Consider the following 19,627-nt stretch of genomic DNA (forward strand, 5'->3'; position numbering starts at 1 on the left):
CAATCAAATGATATTGAGCATCTTTCCCATCTTTTCTCGAGAAACAAGGGGGGTATTTCTTTGCAAAATTGTGCTTAATATCATATGTGGCAATTCTGCCAAGATCTCTTCATCAGTTGGGGGAAGAATCAGCACGAATGGATTTTTTGCTATAAAGTTCCCCTCTTGCTACTTTGGGCTTGTGCGCTAGCAGGCTTCAAGCCTACGCTTTTAGCCTTGTACCTGTAGTTCTCGCTCTCGCTGGCTTTTCATTCTGTTTTATAGAGACCCGAGGAAATTAGTCTAATAATTAATGTAGAAAGGTGAGGCACTTTCCCCGGCATTTTCGGGGAGGGGGAGGCTCTCGAAACCAAACGAGACTAGAAGGAAAATTAGAATTAGCACCATTCCTATGAGTGCCTTTGTCTCGAAGAGCCAACTTTGGGGCAGGGTTGGTGTGGCCTCTCTCTCTATCTCGGTCTCGGTTTAGCATCATATATCGAAATAGAGAAAATATGTATTGGTTGTCGTGCGGATTAAGGAGCTGCTCCTCTGTGCTGTGGCTGTGGAGGTGGGGGCTACCACCTCCCTTGGTGAAGTTTGGGAAGGCCCGCCGAATCCTGAAAAATGGGTTATTGGGGAAGCGTGGTAGGGGAGGGTAAGGGGCTGTCGCCGCCTGATAGAGGCAGAAGCCGGAGCCACCAGAGCTATCTGCGTTGAGTGTGTCGATTGAAAGAGGAGGGGAGACTAATCAAATGCCAGCGCAGAAATAGAAAGAGTCAGTGCCGTTCACAGTGGAATTCTTCTAAGATCCATTGCTCGATTTTGCATGCTCTGATCCCAAAATGCGGAGAGACTTTTCTTAGATGTATGTTTTTTTCTTAAATCAAAACTTTAAGTTTTTGCTCTCCCTTCACCCCGTAAACAAAAAAAGGCAAATAGATCGCAACAAAATGAAAATTTTAGAGTTTATGTGTGAAAAAAAATTAAAACAATAAAAAATGTAAGTATCAAAAATTTATTCACACACCACAAATGAAAACAAAAGTTTTGTTTTCCAAGTTTGTGAAATTCCACTAGTTCAACCTTAATTGCATGGAATTTTACAAGAAACAGATTTCTTCTACACGTGTTTTAAAAATGGATATGCATGCTTGAAACATGTTAAAGATGCAAATGACCTATGGATCTAAAACTTTTAATGAGAATAACAAACGCTCATTAAATTTTTAAGTGAACGTGTGGCGGGATATTTACCCAAGTCAAACAAGCCATTATTTTGCCCTTTCGCAAAAAGTTGACCTAACAATCATAGATGAATTGTAAAGTGATCTATCATGTGTAACGAGCTATATTTTTGTAAGAAACGACTTATGGATAGGGAATCAACTCTCAGTTAAAAATCCCCCGCCTCCCCATTTTCCCGACGATTGCAAAACCTGAGAACTAAAAACTGAAAAGAGCTCACAATCCTTAAAAATCAAAGACACTCTTTGGAATTAGATCTCTCTACATTTGTGCATTGTGCATCTCCATTTTAGATGTACACTTTTTTCTTAAATCAAAACTTTGAGTTTTCACTCTCCCTTCATCCCGTAAACAAAAAAAGGCAAATAGATCACAACAAAATAAAAATTTTAGAGTTTGTGTGAAAAAAAATTAAAACAATAACAAATGTAAGTATAGAAAATTTATTCATACACCACAAATGAACACAAAAGTTTTGTTTTCCAAGTTTGGGAAATTCCACTAGTTCAACCCTAATTGCAAGGAATTTTACTAGAAATAGATTTCTTCTACACGAGTTTTAAAAATGGATATGCATGCTTGAAACATGTTAAAGATGCAAATGACCTATGGATCCAAAGCTTTTAAAAAAAATAACAAAAGCTGATTAAATTCTCAATGAACGTGCTGTGGGATATTTTCCAGAGTCAAACAAGCCATCATTTTGCCTGTTTACAAAAAGCTTACCTAACAATCATAGATGATTGTAAAGTGATTTATCATCCGTAACGGGCTATCTTTTTTTAAAAAATGACTTACGGATTGGGAGTCAACACTCAGTTAAAAACACGCCGCCTCCCCCTTCTCCCGACGATTGCAAAACCTGAGATATAAAATCTAAAAAGAGCTCAAATTCCCTAAAAATTACAGACACTCTTTGGAATTATCTCTCTCTACATTTATGCACTATGCGTCTCCATTTTAAATGTACACTTATTTCTTAAATCAAAACTTTGAGTTTTCTCTTTCCCTTCATCCCGTAAACAAAAAAAGGCAAATAGATCAAAGCAAAATGAAAATTTTAGAGTTTATGTATGGAAAAGATTTAAAACAATAACAAATGTAAGTAAAGAAACTTTATTCACACACCAAAAATTAACACAAAACTTTTGTTATCCAAGTTTGGGAAATTCCACTAGTTCAACCCTAATAGCTTGGAATTTTACAAGAAAGAGATTTCTTCTACACGTGTTTAAAAAATGGATATGCAAGCTTGAAACATGTTAAAGATGCAAATGACCTATGGATCCAAAGCTTTTAAAGAGAATAACATACGCTCATTAAATTCTCTAGTGAACGTGCGGTGGGATATTTACCCGAGTCAAACAAGCCATTATTTTGCCCGTTTGCAAAAAGATGACCTAACAATCATAGATGAATTGTAAAGTTATTTATCATGTGTAACGGGCTATATTTTTGTAAGAAATGACTTATGGAGAGGGAGTCAACACTCAGTTAAAAATCCCCCGCCTCCCCCTTTTCTCGACGATTGCAAAACCTGAGATATAAAAACGAAAAAGAGCTTACAATCCCTAAAAATTACAAACACACTTTTAAAAATGGATATGTATACTTGAAAAATGTTCAAGATGCAAATGACCTATGGATCCAAAGCTTTTAATGAGAATAACAAATGCTCAATAAATTCTGAAGTGAACGTGCGGCGGGATATTTACACGAGCCAAACAAGCCATTATTTTGCCCGTTTGCAAAAAGCTGACCTAACAAACATAGATGATTGTAAAGTGATTTTTCATTCGTAATGGGTAATATTATTGTAAGAAATGACTTACTGATTGGGAGTCAACACTCAATTAAAAATCCCCCGCCTCCCCCTTTTCCCGACGATTGCAAAACCAGAGAACTATAAACAGAAAAGAGCTGACAATCCTTAAAAACACAGACACTCTTTGGAATTATATCTCTCTACATTTGTGCATTATACATCTCCATTTTAGATGTACACTTTTTTTCTTAAATCAAAACTTTTAGTTTTCGTTCTCCCTTCGTGCCGTAAACAAATAAAGGTAAATAGATCACAACAAAATGTAAATTTTAGAGTTTATGTATGGAAAAAAATTAAAACAATAACAAACATAACTAATGAAAAATTATTCACAAACCACAAATGAACACAAAATTTTTGTTATCTAAGTTTGGGAAATTCCACTAGTTCAACCCTAATAGCTTGAAATTTTACAAGAAAGAGAATTCTTCTACACGTGTTTTAAAAATGGATATGCATGCTCGAAACATGTTAAAGATGAAAATGACCTATGGATCCAAAGCTTTTAATCAAAATAACAAACACATTAAATTATGAAGTGAACGTGCGGTGGGATATTTACCCGAGCCAAACCAGCCATTATTTTGCCCGTTTGTAAAAAGCTGACCTAACAATCATAGATGATTGTAATGTGATTTATCATGAGTAACGGGCTATATTTTTGTAAGAAATGACATACGGATAGGGAGTCAATAGTTAGTTAAAAATACCCCGCCTCCCCCTTTTCCCGACGATTGCAAAACCTAAGATATAAAAACTAAAAAGATCTTACAATCCCTAAAAATTACAAACACTCTTTGGAATTATCTCTCCCTACATTTGTGCATTGTGCATCTCCATTTTAGATGTACACTTTTTTCTTAAATCAAAACTTTGAGTTTTCGCTCTCCCTTCATCCAGTAAACAAAAAAAGGCAAATAGATCACAACAAAATGAAAATTTTAGAGTTTATGTGTGAAAAAAAATTAAAACAATAAAAAATGTAAGTATAGAAAATTTATTCACACACCACAAATGAACACAAAAGTTTTGTTTTCCAAGTTTGGGAAATTCCACTAGTTCAACCCTAATTGCATGGAATTTAACAAGAAAGAGATTTCTTCTAAACGTGTTTTAAAAATGGATATGCATGCTTGAAACATGTTAAAGATGCAAATGACCCATGGATCCAAAGCTTTTAAAGAGAATAACAAACGCACATTTAATTCTCAATGAACGTGCGGTGGGATATTTACCAGAGTCAAACAAGCCATTATTTTGCCCGTTTACAAAAAGCTTCCCTAACAATCATAGATGATTGTAAAGTGATTTATCATCCGTAATGGGCTAAATTTTTGTAAGAAATGACTTACGGATTGGGAGTCAACAATCAGTTAAAAACAACCCCGCCTCCCCCTTTACCCGACGATTTCAAAACCTGAGATATAAAAACTAAAAAGAGCTTAAATTGCCAAAAAATTACAGACACTCTTTGGAATTATCTCTCTCTATATTGGTGCACCGTGCGTCTCCATTTTAAATGTACACTCTTTTTTTAAATCAAAACTTTGAGTTTTCTCTCTCCCTTCATCCCGTAAACAAAAAAAGGAAAATAATCACAGCAAATTGAAAATTTTAGAGTTTATGTATGGAAAAAAATTTAAACAATAACAAATTTAAGTAATGAAAATTTATTCGCACACCAAAAAATAACACAAAACTTTTGTTATCCAAGTTTGGGAAATTCCACTAGTTCAACCCTAATATCGTTTTAAAAATGGATATGCAAGCTTGAAACATGTTAAAGATGCAAATGACCTTTGGATCCAAAGCTTTTAAAGAGAATAACATACGCTCATTAAATTCTCTAGTGAACGTGCGGTGGGATATTTCCCCGAGTCAAACAAGCCATTATTTGGCCCGTTTGCAAAAAGCTGACCTAACAATCATAGATGAATTGTAAAGTGATTTATCATGTGTAATAGGCTATATTTTTGTAAAAAATGACTTATGGATAGGGAGTCAACACTAAGTTAAAAATCCCCCACCTCCCCCTTTTTCCGATGATTGCAAAACCTGAGATATAAAAACTAAAAAGAGCTTACAATCCCAAAAAATTACAGACACTCTTTGGATTTATCTCATTCTAAAGTCGTGCATTATGCATCTCCATTTTAGATGTACACTTTTTTCTTAAATCAAGATTTTGAGTTTTCGCTCCACCTACGTACTGTAAAAAAAAAAAAAAAAGGCAAATTGATAACAACAAATTGAAAATTTTAGAGGTTATGTAAGGAAAAAATAAAAAAATAAAAAAATAAAAAATGTAAGTAAAGAAAATTTATTCACAAACGAAAAATGAACACAAAAGTTTTGTTATCCAAGATTGGGAAATTCCACTAGTTCAACCCTAATAGCTTGGAATTTTACAAGAAAGAAATATCTTCTACACGTGTTTTAAAAATGGATATGCATTCTTGAAACATGTTAAAGATGCAAATGACCTATAGATCCAAAGCTTTTAATGAGAATAACGAACGCTCATTAAATTCATATGTGAACGTACGGCGGGATATTTACTAAAGCCAAACAAGCCATTATTTTGCCCGTTTGCAAAAAATGCTGACCTAACAATCATAGATGATTGTAGAGTGATTTTTCATTGTAATGGGCAATATTATTGAAAGAAATGACTTACGGATTGGGAGTCAACACTGAATTAAAAATCCCCCGCCTCCCCCTTTTCCCGACGATTGCAAAACCTGAGAACTAAAAACTGAAAAGAGCTCACAATCCTTAAAAATCACAGACACTCTTTAGAATTATATCTCTCTACATTTGTGCATTATGGATCTCCATTTTAGATGTACACTTTTTTCTTAAATGAAAACTTTGAGTTTACGTTCTCCCTTCATGCCGTAAACAAAAAAAGGTAAATAGATCACAACAAAATGTAAAGTTTAGAGTTTATGTATGGAAAAAAATTAAAACAATAACAAATGTAAGAAAATAAATTTTATTCACACACCACAAATGAACACAAAATTTTAGTTATCCAAATTTGGGAAATTCCACTAGTTCAACCCTAATAGCTTCAAATTTTACAAGAAAGCGAATTCTTCTACACGTGTTTTAAAAATGGATATGCATGCTTGAAACATGTTAAAGATGGAAATGACCAATGAAACCAAAGCTTTTAATGAGAATAAGAAACACTCATTAAATTTTGATGTGAACGTGCGGTGGGATATTTACCCGAGTCAAACAAGCCATTATTTTGCCCGTTTGCAAAAAGCTGACCTAACAATTATAGATGATTGTAATGTGATTTATCATGAGTAACGGGCTATATTTTTGTAAGAAATGACGTACGGCTTTGGAGTCAACAGTCAGTTAAAAATACCCTGCCTCCCCTTTTCCCAACGATTGCAAAACCTGAGATATAAAAACTAAAAAGATCTTACAATCCCTAAAAATTAAAAACACTCTTTGGAATTATCTCTCCCTACATTTGTGCATTGTGCATCTCCATTTTAGATGTGCACTTTTTTCTTAAAACAAAACTTTGAGTTTTCGCTCTCCCTTCATCCCGTAAACCAAAAAAGGCAAATAGATCACAACAAAATGAAAATTTTAGAGTTTAAGTGTGAAAAAAATAAAACAATAACAAATGTAAGTACAGAAAATTTATTCACACACCACAAATGAACACAAAAGTTTTGTTTTGCAAGTTTCGCATATTCCACTAGTTCAACCTTAATTGCATGGAATTTTACAAGAAAGAGAATTCTTCTACACGTGTTTTAAAAATGGATATGCATGCTTGAAACATGTTAAAGATGCAAATGACCTATGGATCCAAAGCTTTTACAGAGAATAAAAAACGCTCATTAAATTCTCAATGAACGTGCGGTGGCATATTTACCAGAGTGAAACAAGCCATTATTTTGCCCGTTTAAAAAAAGCTTACCTAACAATCATAGATGATTGTAAAGTGATTTATCATCCGTAACGGGCTATATTTTTGTAAGAAATGACTTACGGATTGGGTGTCAACAGTCAGTTAAAAACGCCCCGCCTCCCCCTTTACCCGACGATTACAAAACCTGAGATATAAAAACTAAAAAGAGCTTAAATTCCCTAAAAATTACAGACACTCTTTGGAATTATCTCTCTCTATATTGGTGCACCGTGCGTCTCCATTTTAAATGTACACTTTTTTTTTAAATCAAAACTTTGAGTTTTCTCTCTCCCTTCATCCCGTAAACAAAAAAAGGAAAATAGATCACAGCAAATTGAAAATTTTAGAGTTTATGTATGGAAAAAATTTAAAACAATAACTAATGTAAGTAATGAAAATTTATTCGCACACCAAAAATTAACACAACTTTTGTTATCCAAGTTTGGGAAATTCCACTAGTTCAACCCTAATATCGTTTTAAAAATGGATATGCAAGCTTGAAACATGTTAAAGATGCAAATAACCTTTGGATCCAAAGCTTTTAAAGAGAATAACATACGCTCATTAAATTCTCTAGTGAACGTGCGGTGGGATATTTATCCGAGTCAAACAAGCCATTATTTGGCCTGTTTGCAAAAAGCTGACCTAACAATCATAGATGAATTGTAAAGTGATTTATCATGTGTAACAGGCTATATTTTTGTAAAAAATGACTTATGGATAGGGAGTCAACACTGAGTTAAAAATCCCCCACCTCCCCCTTTTTCCGACGATTGCAAAACTTGAGATATAAAAACTAAAAAGAGCTTACAATCCCAAAAAATTACAGACACTCTTTGGATTTATCTCATTCTAAAGTCGTGCATTATGCATCTCCATTTTAGATGTACACTTTTTTCTTAAATCAAGATTTTGAGTTTTCGCTCCGCCTACGTACTGTAAAAAAAAAAAAAAGGCAAATTGATAACAACAAATTGAAAATTTTAGAGGTTATGTATGGAAAAAATAAAAAAAATAAAAAATGTAAGTAAAGAAAATTTATTCACAAGCGACAAATGAACACAAAAGTTTTGTTATCCAAGATTGGGAAATTCCACTAGTTCAACCCTAATAGCTTGGAATTTTACAAGAAAGAGATTTCTTCTACACGTGTTTTAAAAATGGATATGCATGCTTGAAACATGTTAAAGATGCAAATGACCTATGGATCCAAAGCTTTTAATGAGAATAACGAACGCTCATTAAATTCATACGTGAACGTGCGGCGGGATATTTACTAGAGCCAAATAAGCCATTATTTTGCCCGTTTGCAAAAAGCTGACCTAACAATTATAGATGATTGTAATGTGATTTATCATGAGTAACGGGCTATATTTTTGTAAGAAATGATGTACGGCTTTGGAGTCAACAGTCAGTTAAAAATACCCTGCCTCCCCTTTTCCCAACGATTGCAAAACCTGAGATATAAAAACTAAAAAGATCTTACAATCCCTAAAAATTACAAACACTCTTTGGAATTATCTCTCCCTACATTTGTGCATTGTGGATCTCCATTTTAGATGTGCACTTTTTTCTTAAAACAAAACTTTGAGTTTTCGCTCTCCCTTCATCCCGTAAACCAAAAAAGGCAAATAGATCACAACAAAATGAAAATTTTAGAGTTTAAGTGTGAAAAAAAATAAAACAATAACAAATGTATTACAGAAAATTTATTCACACACCACAAATGAACACAAAAGTTTTGTTTTGCAAGTTTTGGAAATTCCACTAGTTCAACCCTAATTGCATGGAATTTTACAAGAAAGAGAATTCTTCTACACGTGTTTTAAAAATGGATATGCATGCTTGAAACATGTTAAAGATGCAAATGACCTATGGATCCAAAGCTTTTACAGAGAATAAAAAACGCTCATTAAATTCTCAATGAACGTGCGGTGGCATATTTACCAGAGTGAAACAAGCCATTATTTTGCCCATTTACAAAAAGCTTACCTAACAATCATAGATGATTGTAAAGTGATTTATCATCCGTAACGGGCTATATTTTTTTAAGAAATGACTTACGGATTGGGAGTCAACACACAGTTAAAAACACCCTGCCTCCCCCTTTACCCAACGATTAAAAAACCTGAGATATAAAAACTAAAAAGAGCTTAAATTCCCTAAAAATTACATACACACTTTGGAATTATCTCTCTCTACATTTGTGCACTGTGCATCTCCATTTTGAATGTATACTTTTTTCTTAAATTAAAACATTGAGTTTTTGCTCTCCCTTCATCCCGTAAACAAAAAAAGGCAAAGAGATCATAGCAAATGAAAAATTTTAGAGTTTATGTATGGAAAAAATTTAAAACAATAACAAATGTAAGTAAAGAAAATTTATTCACACCAAAAATTAACACAAAACTTTTTTTATCCAAGTTTGGGAAATTCCACTTGTTCAACCCTAATAGCTTGGAATTTTACGAGAAAGAGATTTCTTCTACCCGTGTTTTAAAAATGGATATGCCAGCTTGAAACATGTTAAAGATGCAAATGACCTATGGATCCAAAGCTTTTAAAGAGAATAACATACACACATTAAATTCTCTAGTGAAAGTGCAGTGGGATATTAACCTGAGTCAAACAAGCCATTATTTTGCCCGGTTGCAAAAAGCTGACCTAACAATCACAGATGAATTGTAAAGTGATTTATCTTGTGTAACGGGGTATATTTTTGTAAGAAATGACTTATGGATAAGGAGTCAACACTCAATTAAAAATCCCCCGCCTCCCCCTTTTTCCGACGATTGCAAAACCTGAGATATAAAAACTAAAAAGATCTAACAATCCCTAAAAATTATAAACACTCTTTGTAATTATCTCTCCCTAAATCTGTGCATTGTGCATCTCCATTTTAGATGTACACTTTTTTCTTAAATCAAAACTTTGAGTTTTTGCTCTCCCTTCATCCCGTAAACACAAAAAGGCAAATAGATCACGACAAAATGAAAATTTTAGAGTTTAAGTGTGAAAAAAAATTAAAACAATAACGAATGTAAGAAAATAAAATTTATTCACACACCACAAATGAACACAAAATTTTTGTTATCCAAGTTTGGGAAAATCCACTAGTTCAACCCTAATAGCTTGAAATTTTACAAGAAAGAGAATTCTTCTACACGTGTTTTAAAAATGGATATGCATGCTTGAAACATGTTAAAGATGCAAATGACCTATGGATCCAAAGCTTTTAATGAGAATAACAAACGCTCATTAAATTCTGAAATGAACGTGCGGTGGGATATTTACCCGAGTCAAACAAGCCATTATTTTGCCCATTTGCAAAAAGCTGACCTAACAATCATAGATGATTGTAAAGTGATTTATCATGAGTAACGGGCAATATTATTGTAAGACATGACATACGGATTGGGAGTCAACAGTCAGTTAAAAATACCCCACCTCCCCCTTTTCCCTACGATTGCAAAACCTGATATATAAAAACTAAAAAGATCTTACAATCCCTAAAAATTACAAACACTCTTTGGAACTATATCTCCCTACATTTGTGCATTGTGCATCTCCATTTTAGATGTACACTTTTTTCTTCAATCAAAACTTTGGGTTTTCACTCTCCCTTCATCCCGTAAAAAAAAAAAGGCAAATAGATCACAACAAAATGAAAATTTTAAAGTTTATGTGTGAAAAAAAATTAAAACAATAAAAAATGTAAGTATAGAAAATTTATTCACACACCACAAATAAACACAAAAGTTTTGTTTTCCAAGTTTGGGAAATTCCACTAGTTCAACCCTAATTGCATGGAATTTTACAAGAAAGAGATTTCTTCTGCACGTGTTTGAAAAATGGATATGCATGCTTGAAACATGTTAAAGATGCAAATGACCTAAGGATCCAAAGCTTTTAAAGAGAATAAACAACACTCATTAAATTCTCAATGAACGTGCGGTGGGATATTTACCAGAGTCAAACAAGCCATTATTTTGCCCGTTTACAAAAAGCTTACCTTACAATCATAGATGATTGTAAAGTGATTTATCATCCGTAACGGGCTATATTTTTGTATGAAATGAGTTACTGATTGGGAGTCAACACTCAGTTAGAAACACCCTGCCTCCCCCTTTACCCGATGATTGCGAAACCTGAGATATAAAAACTAAAAAGAGCTTAAATTGCCTAAAAATTACAGACACTCTTTGGAATTATCTCTCTCTACATTTGTGCACTATGCGTCTCCATTTTAAATGTACACTTTTTTCTTAAATCAAAACATTGAGTTTTCTCTCTCCCTTCACCCCGTAAAAAAAAAAAAAAGGCAAATAGATCACAGCAAATTGAAAATTTTAGAGTTTATGTATGGAAAGTATTTAAAACAATAAAAAATGTAAGTAAAGAAAATTTGTTCACACAACAAAAGTTAACACAAAATTTTTTTATCGAAGTTTGGGAAATTCTACTAGTTCAACTCTAATAGCTTGGAATTTTACAAGAAAGAGATTTCTTCTACACGTGTTTTATAAATGGATATGCAAACTTGAAACATGTTAAAGATGCAAATGACCTATGGATCCAAAGCTTTTAAAGAGAATAACATACGGACATTAAATTCTCTAGTGAAAGTGCGGTGGGAAATTTACCCGAGTCAAACAAGCCATTATTTTGCCTGTTTGCCAAAAGCTGACCTAACAATCATAGATGAATTGTAAAGAGATTTATCATGTGTAACGGGCTATATTTTTGCAAGAAATGACTTATGGATAGGGAGTCAACACTCAATTAAAAATCCCCCGCCTCCCCCTTTTCCCGACGATTGCAAAACCTGAGATATAAAAACTAAAAAGATCTTACAATCCCTAAAAATTACAAACACTCTTTGGAATTATCTCTCCCTACATTTGTGCATTGTGCATCTCCATTTTAGATGTACACTTTTTTCTTAAATCAAAACTTTGAGTTTTCGCACTCCCTTCATGCCGTAAAAAAAAAAAAAAGGCAAATCGATAACAACAAAATGAAAATTTTAGAGTTTATGTTTGGAAAAAATAAAAAAAAATAAAAAATGTAAGGAAAAAAAATGTCCAAGATTGGGTAATTCCACTAGTTCAACCCTAATAGCTTGGAATTTTACATGAAAGAAATTTCTTCTACACGTGTTTTAAAAATGGATATGCATGCTTGAAACATGATAAAGATGCAAATGACCTTTGGATCCAAAGCTTTTAATGAGAATAACAAACGCTCATTAAATTCTGAAGTGAACGTGCGACGGGATATTTACCCGAGCCAAACAAGCCATTATTTTGCCCGTTTGCAGAAAGCTTACCTAACAACCATAGATGATTGTAAAGTGATTTTTCATTCGTAATGGGCAATATTATTGTAAAAAATGACTTACGGATTGGGAGTCAACACTCAATTAAAAATCCCCCGCCTCCTCCTTTTACCGACGATTGCAAAACCTGAGAACTAAAAACTGAAAAGAGCTCACAATCCATAAAAATCATAGACACTCTTTGGAATTATATCTCTCTAAATTTTTGCATTATGCATCTCTATTTTAGATGTATACTTTTTTCTTAAATCAAAACTTTGAGTTTTCGTTCTCCCTTCATGCCGTAAACAAAAAAAGGTAAATAGATCACAACAAAATACAAATTTTAGAGTTTATGTATGGACAAAAATTAAAAAAATTTACAAATGTAAGTAATGAAAATTTATTCACACACCAAAAATGAACACAAAATTTTTGTTATCCACGTTTGGGAAATTCCACTAGTTCAACCCTAATAATTTGAAATTTTACAAGAAAGAAAATTCTTCTAAAAAATGGATATGCATGCTTGAAACAAGTTAAAGATGAAAATGACCAATGGATCCAAAACTTTTAATGAGAATAACAAACACTCATAAAATTCTGAAGTGAACGTGTGGTGGGATATTTACCCGAGTCAAACACGCCATTATTTTGCCCGTTTGCAAAAAGTTGACCTAACAATCATAGATGATTGTAATGTGATTTATCATGTGTAACGGTCTATATTTTTGTAAGAAATGACATACGGATTCGGAGTCAACAGTCAGTTAAAAATACCCCGCCTCCCCCTTTTCCCGACGATTGCAAAACCTGAGATATAAAAACTAAAAAGATCTTACAATCCCTAAAAATTACAAACACTCTTTGGAATTATCTCTCCCTAAATTTGTGAATTGTGCCTCTCAATTTTAGATGTACACTTTTTTCTTAAAGCAAAACTTTGAGTTTTCGCTCTCCCTTTTTCCCGTAAACAAAAAAAAGGCTAATAGATCACAACAAAATGAAAATTTTAGAGTTTATGTATGAAAAAAATTAAAACAATAACAAATGTAAGTATAGAAAATTTATTCACACACCCCAAATGAACACAAAAGTTTTGTTTTCCAAGTTTGGGAAATTCCACTAGTTCAACCCTAATTGCATGGAATTTTACAAGAAAGAGATTTCTTCTACACGTGTTTTAAAAATGCATATGCATGTTTGAAACATGTTATAGATGCAAATGACCTATGGATCCAAAGCTTTTAAAGATAATAACAAACGCTCATTAAATTCTCAATGAACATGCGGCGGGATATTTTCCAGAGTCAAACAAGGCATTATTTAGCCCGTTTAAAAAAAGCTTACCTAACAATCATAGATGATTGTAAAGTGATTTAACATCCGTAACGGGCTATATTTTTGTAAGAAATGACTGACGGATTGGGAGCCAACACTCAGTTAAAAACACCCCGCCTCCCCCTTTACCCGACGATTGCAAAACCTGAGATATAAAAACTAAAAAGAGCTTACTATCCCTAAAAATTACAGACACTCTTTGGAATTATCTCTTTCTAAATTCGTGCATTGTGCGTCTCCATTTTAGATGTACACTTTTGTCTTAAATCAAAATTTTGAGTTTTCGCTCCCCCTTGATACCGTTAAATACAAAAAAGGCAAATTAATAACAACAAAATGAAAATTTTAGAGTTAATGTATGGAAAAAATTTAAAAAATAAAAAATGTAAGTAAATAAAATTTATTCACAAACCACAAATGAACACAAAAGTTTTGTTATCAAAGATTGGGAAATTCCACTAGTTCAACCCTAATAGCTTGGAATTTGACAAGAAAGAGATTTCTTCTACACGTGTTTTAAAAATGGATATGCATGCTTGAAACATGTTAAAGATGCAAATGACAAACGCTCATTAAATTCTGAAGTGAACGTGCGGCGGGATATTTACCCGAGCCAAACATGCCATTATTTTGCCCGTTCGCAAAAAGCTGACCTAACAAACATAGATGATTGTAAATTGATTTTTCATTCGTAACGGGCAATATTATTGTAAGAAATGACTTACGGATTGGGAGTCAACACTCAATTAAAAATCTCCGGCCTCCCCCTTTTCCCGACGATTGCAAAACCTGAGAACTAAAAACTGAAAAAAGCTCACAATCCTTAAAAATCACAGACACTCTTTAGAATTATATCTCTCTACATTTGTGCATTATGCATCTCCATTTTAGATGTACACTTTTTTCTTAAATAAAAATTTTGAGTTTTTGTTCTCCCTTCATGTCGTAAACAAAAAGGTAAATAGATCACAAAAAAATGTAAATTATAGAGTTTATGTATGGAAAAAGATTAAAAAATTAACAAATGTAAGTAATGAAAATTTATTCACACACCACAAATGAACACAAAATTTTTTTTATCCGTGTTTGGGAAATTCTACTAGTTCAACCCTAATAGCTTGAAATTTTAAAAGAAAGATAATTCTTCTACACGTGTTTTAAAAATGGATATGCATGCTTGAAACATGTTAAAGATGAAACTTACCTATGGATCCAAAACTTTTATTGAGAATAACAAACATTCATGAAGTTCTAAAGTGAACGTGCGGTGGAAAATTTACCTGAGTCAAACAAACCATTATTTTTCTCGTTTGCAAAAAGCTGACCAAACAATTATAGAGGATTGTAATTTGATTTATCATGAGTAACGGGCTATATTTTTTTAAGAAATGACATACGGATTGGGAGTCAACAGTCAGTTAAAAATACCCCGCCTCCTCGTTTGCCCGACGATTGCAAAACTTGAGATATAAAAACTAAAAAGATCTTACAATCCCTAAAAATTACAGACACTCTTTGTAACTATCTCTCCCTACATTTGTGTATTGTGCATCTCCATTTTAGATGTACACTTTTTTATTAAATAAAAACTTTGAGTTTTCTCTCTCCCTTCATCCCGTAAACAAAGAAAGGCAAATAGATCACAACAAAATGAAAATTTTAGAGTTAATGTGTGAAAAAAAATTAAAACAATAACAAATGTTAGTATAGAAAATTTATTCACACACCTCAAATGAACACAAAAGTTTTGTTTTCCAAGTTTGGGAAATTCCACTATTTCAACCCTAATTCCATGGAATTTTACAAGAAAGAGATTTCTTCTACACGTGTTTTAAAAATGGATATGCATGCTTGAAACATGTTAAAGATGCAAATGACCTAAGGGTCAAAAGCTTTTAAAGAGAATAACAAACGCTCATTAAATTCTCAATGAACGTGCGGTGGGATATTTACCAGAGTCAAACAAGCTATTATTTTGCCCGTTTACAAAAAGCTTACCTAACAATCATAGATGATTGTAAAGTCATTTATCATTCATAACGGGCTATATTTTACTAAGAAATGACTTACGGATTGGGAGTCAACACTCAGTTAAAAACACCCCGCCTCCCCCTTTACCCGACGATTGCAAAACCTGAAATATATAAACTAAAAAGAGCTTAAATTCTCTACAAATTACTGACACACTTTGGAATTATCTCTCTCTACATTTGTGCACTGTGCGTCTCCATTTTAAATGTACATTTTTTCCTTAAATCAAAACTTTGAGTTTTTTCTCTCCCTTCATCCCGTAAACAAAAAAAGGCAAATAAATCATAGCAAATTGAAAAGTTTAGAGTTTATGTATGGAAAAAATTTAAAACAATAAAAAATGTAAGTAAAGAAAATTTATTCACACACCAAACATTAACACAAAACTTTTGTTATCCAAGTTTGGAAAATTCCACTAGTTCAACCATAATAGCTTGGAATTATACAAAAAAGAGATTTCTGCTACACGTGTTTTAAAAATGGATATGCAAGCTTGAAACATGTTAAAGATACAAATGACCTATGGATCCAAAGCTTTTAAAGAGAATAATATACGCTCATTAAATTCTCTAGTGAACATGTGGGATATTTACCCAAGTCAAACAAGCCATTATTTTGCCCGTTTGCAAAAAGCTGACCTAACAATCATAGATAAATTGTAAAGTGATTTATCATGTGTAACGGGCTTTATTTTTGTAAGAAATGACTTATGGATAGGGAGTCAACACTTAGTTAAAAATCCCCCCGCCTCCCCCTTTTCCCGACAATTGCAAAGCCTGAGATATAAAAACTAAAAAGAGCTTACAATCCCTAAAAATTACAAACACACTTTGGAATTATCTCTTTCTAAATTCGTGCATTGTGCGTCTTCGTTTTAGATGTACACTTTTTTCTTAAATCAAAATTTCTAGTTTTCACTCCCCCTTCATACCGTAAAAAAAAAAAAAAAGGCAAATTGATAACAACAAAATGAAAATTTTGGAGTTTATGCATGGAAAAAATTAAAAAAAAATGTAAGTAAAGAATATTTATTCACAAACCACAAATGAACACAAAAGTTTTGTTATCCAAGATTGGGAAATTCCACTTGTTCAACCCTAATAGTTTGGAATTTTACAAGAAAGAGATTTCTTCTACACGTGTTTTAAAAATGGATAAGCGTGCTTGAAACATGTTAAAGATGCAAATGACCTATGGATGCAAAGCCTTTAATGAGAATAACAAACGCTCATTAAATTCTGAAGTGAATGTGCGGCGGGATATTTACCCGAGCCAAACAAGCCATTATTTTGCCCGTTTGCAAAAAGCAGACCTAACAATCATAGATGATTGTAAAGTGATTTTTCATTCGTAATGGGCAATATTATTGTAAGAAATGACTTACAGATTGGGAGTCAACACTCAATTAAAAATCCCCTGCCACCCCCTTTTCTCGACGATTGAAAAACCTGAGAACTAAAAATTGAAAAGAGCTCACAATCCTTAAAAATCACAGACACTCTTCAGAATTATATCTCTCTACATTTGTGCATTATGCATCTCCATTTTAGATGTACACTTTTTTCTTAAATCAAAACTTTGAGTTTTCGTTCTCCCTTCATGCCGTAAACAAAAAAAGGTAAATAGATCAGAACAAAATGTAAATTTTAGACTTTATGTATGGAAAAAAATTAAAACAATAACAAATGTAAGTAAAGAAAATTTATTCACACACCACAAATGAACACAAAATTTTTGTTATCCAAATTTGGGAAATTCCGCTAGTTCTACCCTAATAGCTTCAAATTTTACAAGAATGAGAATTCTTCTACACGTGTTTTAAAAATGGATATGCATGCTTGAAACATGTTAAAGATGGAAATGACCAATGGATACAAAGCTTTTAATGAGAATAACAAACACTCATTAAATTCTGAAGTGAACGAGCGGTAGGATATTTACCTGAGGCAAACAAGCCATTATTTTGCCCGTTTGAGAAAAGATGACCTAGGAATCATAGATGATTGTAATGTGATTTATCATGAGTAACGGGCTATATTTTTGTAAGAAATGACATACGGATTGAGAGTCCACAGTCAGTTAAAAATACCCCGCCTCCCCCTTTTCCCGACGATTGCAAAACCTGAGATATAAAAACTAAAAAGATCTTACAATCCCTAAAAAGTACAAACACTCTTTGGAATTATCTCTCCCTACATTTGTGCATTGTGCATCTCTATTTTAGATGTACACTTTTTTCTTAATTCAAAACATTGAGTTTTCGCTCTCCCTTCATCCCGTAAACAAAAAAAGGCAAATAGATCACAACAAAATGAAAATTTTTGAGTTTATGTGTGAAAAAAAATTAAATCAATAACAAATGTAAGTATTGAAAATTTATTCACACACCACAAAAGAACATAAAAGTTTTGTTTTCCAAGTTTGGGAAATTCCACTAGTTCAACCCTAATTGCATGGAATCTTACAAGAAAGAGATTTCTTCTACACGTGTTTTAAAAATGGATATGCATGCTTGAAACATGTTAAAGATGAAAATGACCTATAGATCCAAAGCTTTTAAAGAGAATAACAAACGCTCATTAAATTCTCAATGAACGTGCTGTGGGATATTGACCAGAGTCAAACAAGCCATTATTTTGCCTGTTTACAAAAAGCTTACCTAAAAATCATAGATGATTGCAATGTGATTTATCATCCATAACGGGCTATATTTTTGTAAGAAATGACTTACGGATTTGGAGTCAACACTCAGTTAAAAACACCGACGCGTCCCCCTTTACCCGACGATTGCAAAACCTGAGATATAAAAACTAAAAAGAGCTTAAATTCCTCAAAAATTACAGACACTCTTTGGAATTATCTCTCTCTACATTTGTGCACTGTGCGTCTCCATTTTAAATGTACACCTTTTTCTTAAATCAAAACTTTGAGTTTTCTCTCTCCCTTCATCTCGTAAACAAAAAAAGGCAAATAGATCATCACAAATTGAAAATTTTAGAGTTTATGTATGGAAAAAATTTAAAACAATAAAAAATGTGAGTAAAGAAAATTTATTCATACAACAAAAATTAACACCAAACTTTTGTTATCCAAGTTTGGGAAATTCCACTAGTTCACCCCTAATAGCTTGGAATTTTTCAAGAAAGATATTTTGTCTACACGTGTTTTAAAAATTGATTTGCAAGCTTAAAACATGTTAAAGATGCAAATGAACTATGGATCCAAAGCTTTTAAAGAGAATAACATACGCACATTAAATTCTCTAGTGAAAGTGCGGTGGGATATTTACCCGAGTCAAATAAGCCATTATTTTGCCCGTTTGCAAAAAGCTGACGTAACAATCATTGATGAATTGTAAAGTGATTTATCATGTGTAAAGGGCTATATTTTTGTAAGAAATGATTTATGGATAGGGAGTCAACACTCTGTTAAAAATCCCCGGCCTCCCTTATTTCCCGACGATTGCAAATCCTGAGATATAAAAACTAAAAGGAACTTACAATCCCTAAAAATTACAGATACTCTTTGGAATTATCTCTTTCTAAATTCGTGCATTGTGGATTTCCATTTTAGATGTACACTTTTTTCTTAAATCAAAATTTTGAGATTTCGCTCCCTCTTCATACCGTAAAAAAAAAAAAAAAAAGGCAAATTGTAACAACAAAATCAAAATTTTAGAGGTTATGTATGGAAAAAATTAAAAAAAATAAAAAATGTAAGCAAAGAAAATTTATTCACAAACCACAAATGAACACAAAAGTTTTGATATCCAAGATTGGGAAATTCCACTAGTTCAACCCTAATAGCTTGGAATTTTACAAGAAAGAGATTTCTTCTACACGTGTTTTAAAAATGGATATGCATGCTTGAAACATGTTAAAGATCCAAATGACCTATGGATCCAAAGCTTTTAATGAGAATAACAAACGCTCATTAAATTCTTAAG

The sequence above is a fragment of the Aristolochia californica genome, unplaced genomic scaffold, assembly GCF_029961685.1.
Source record: "Aristolochia californica isolate CCGP_79_NKW_82.1479 unplaced genomic scaffold, dmAriCali1.0.hap1 SCAF_12, whole genome shotgun sequence".
Lineage (NCBI taxonomy): Eukaryota > Viridiplantae > Streptophyta > Magnoliopsida > Piperales > Aristolochiaceae > Aristolochia > Aristolochia californica.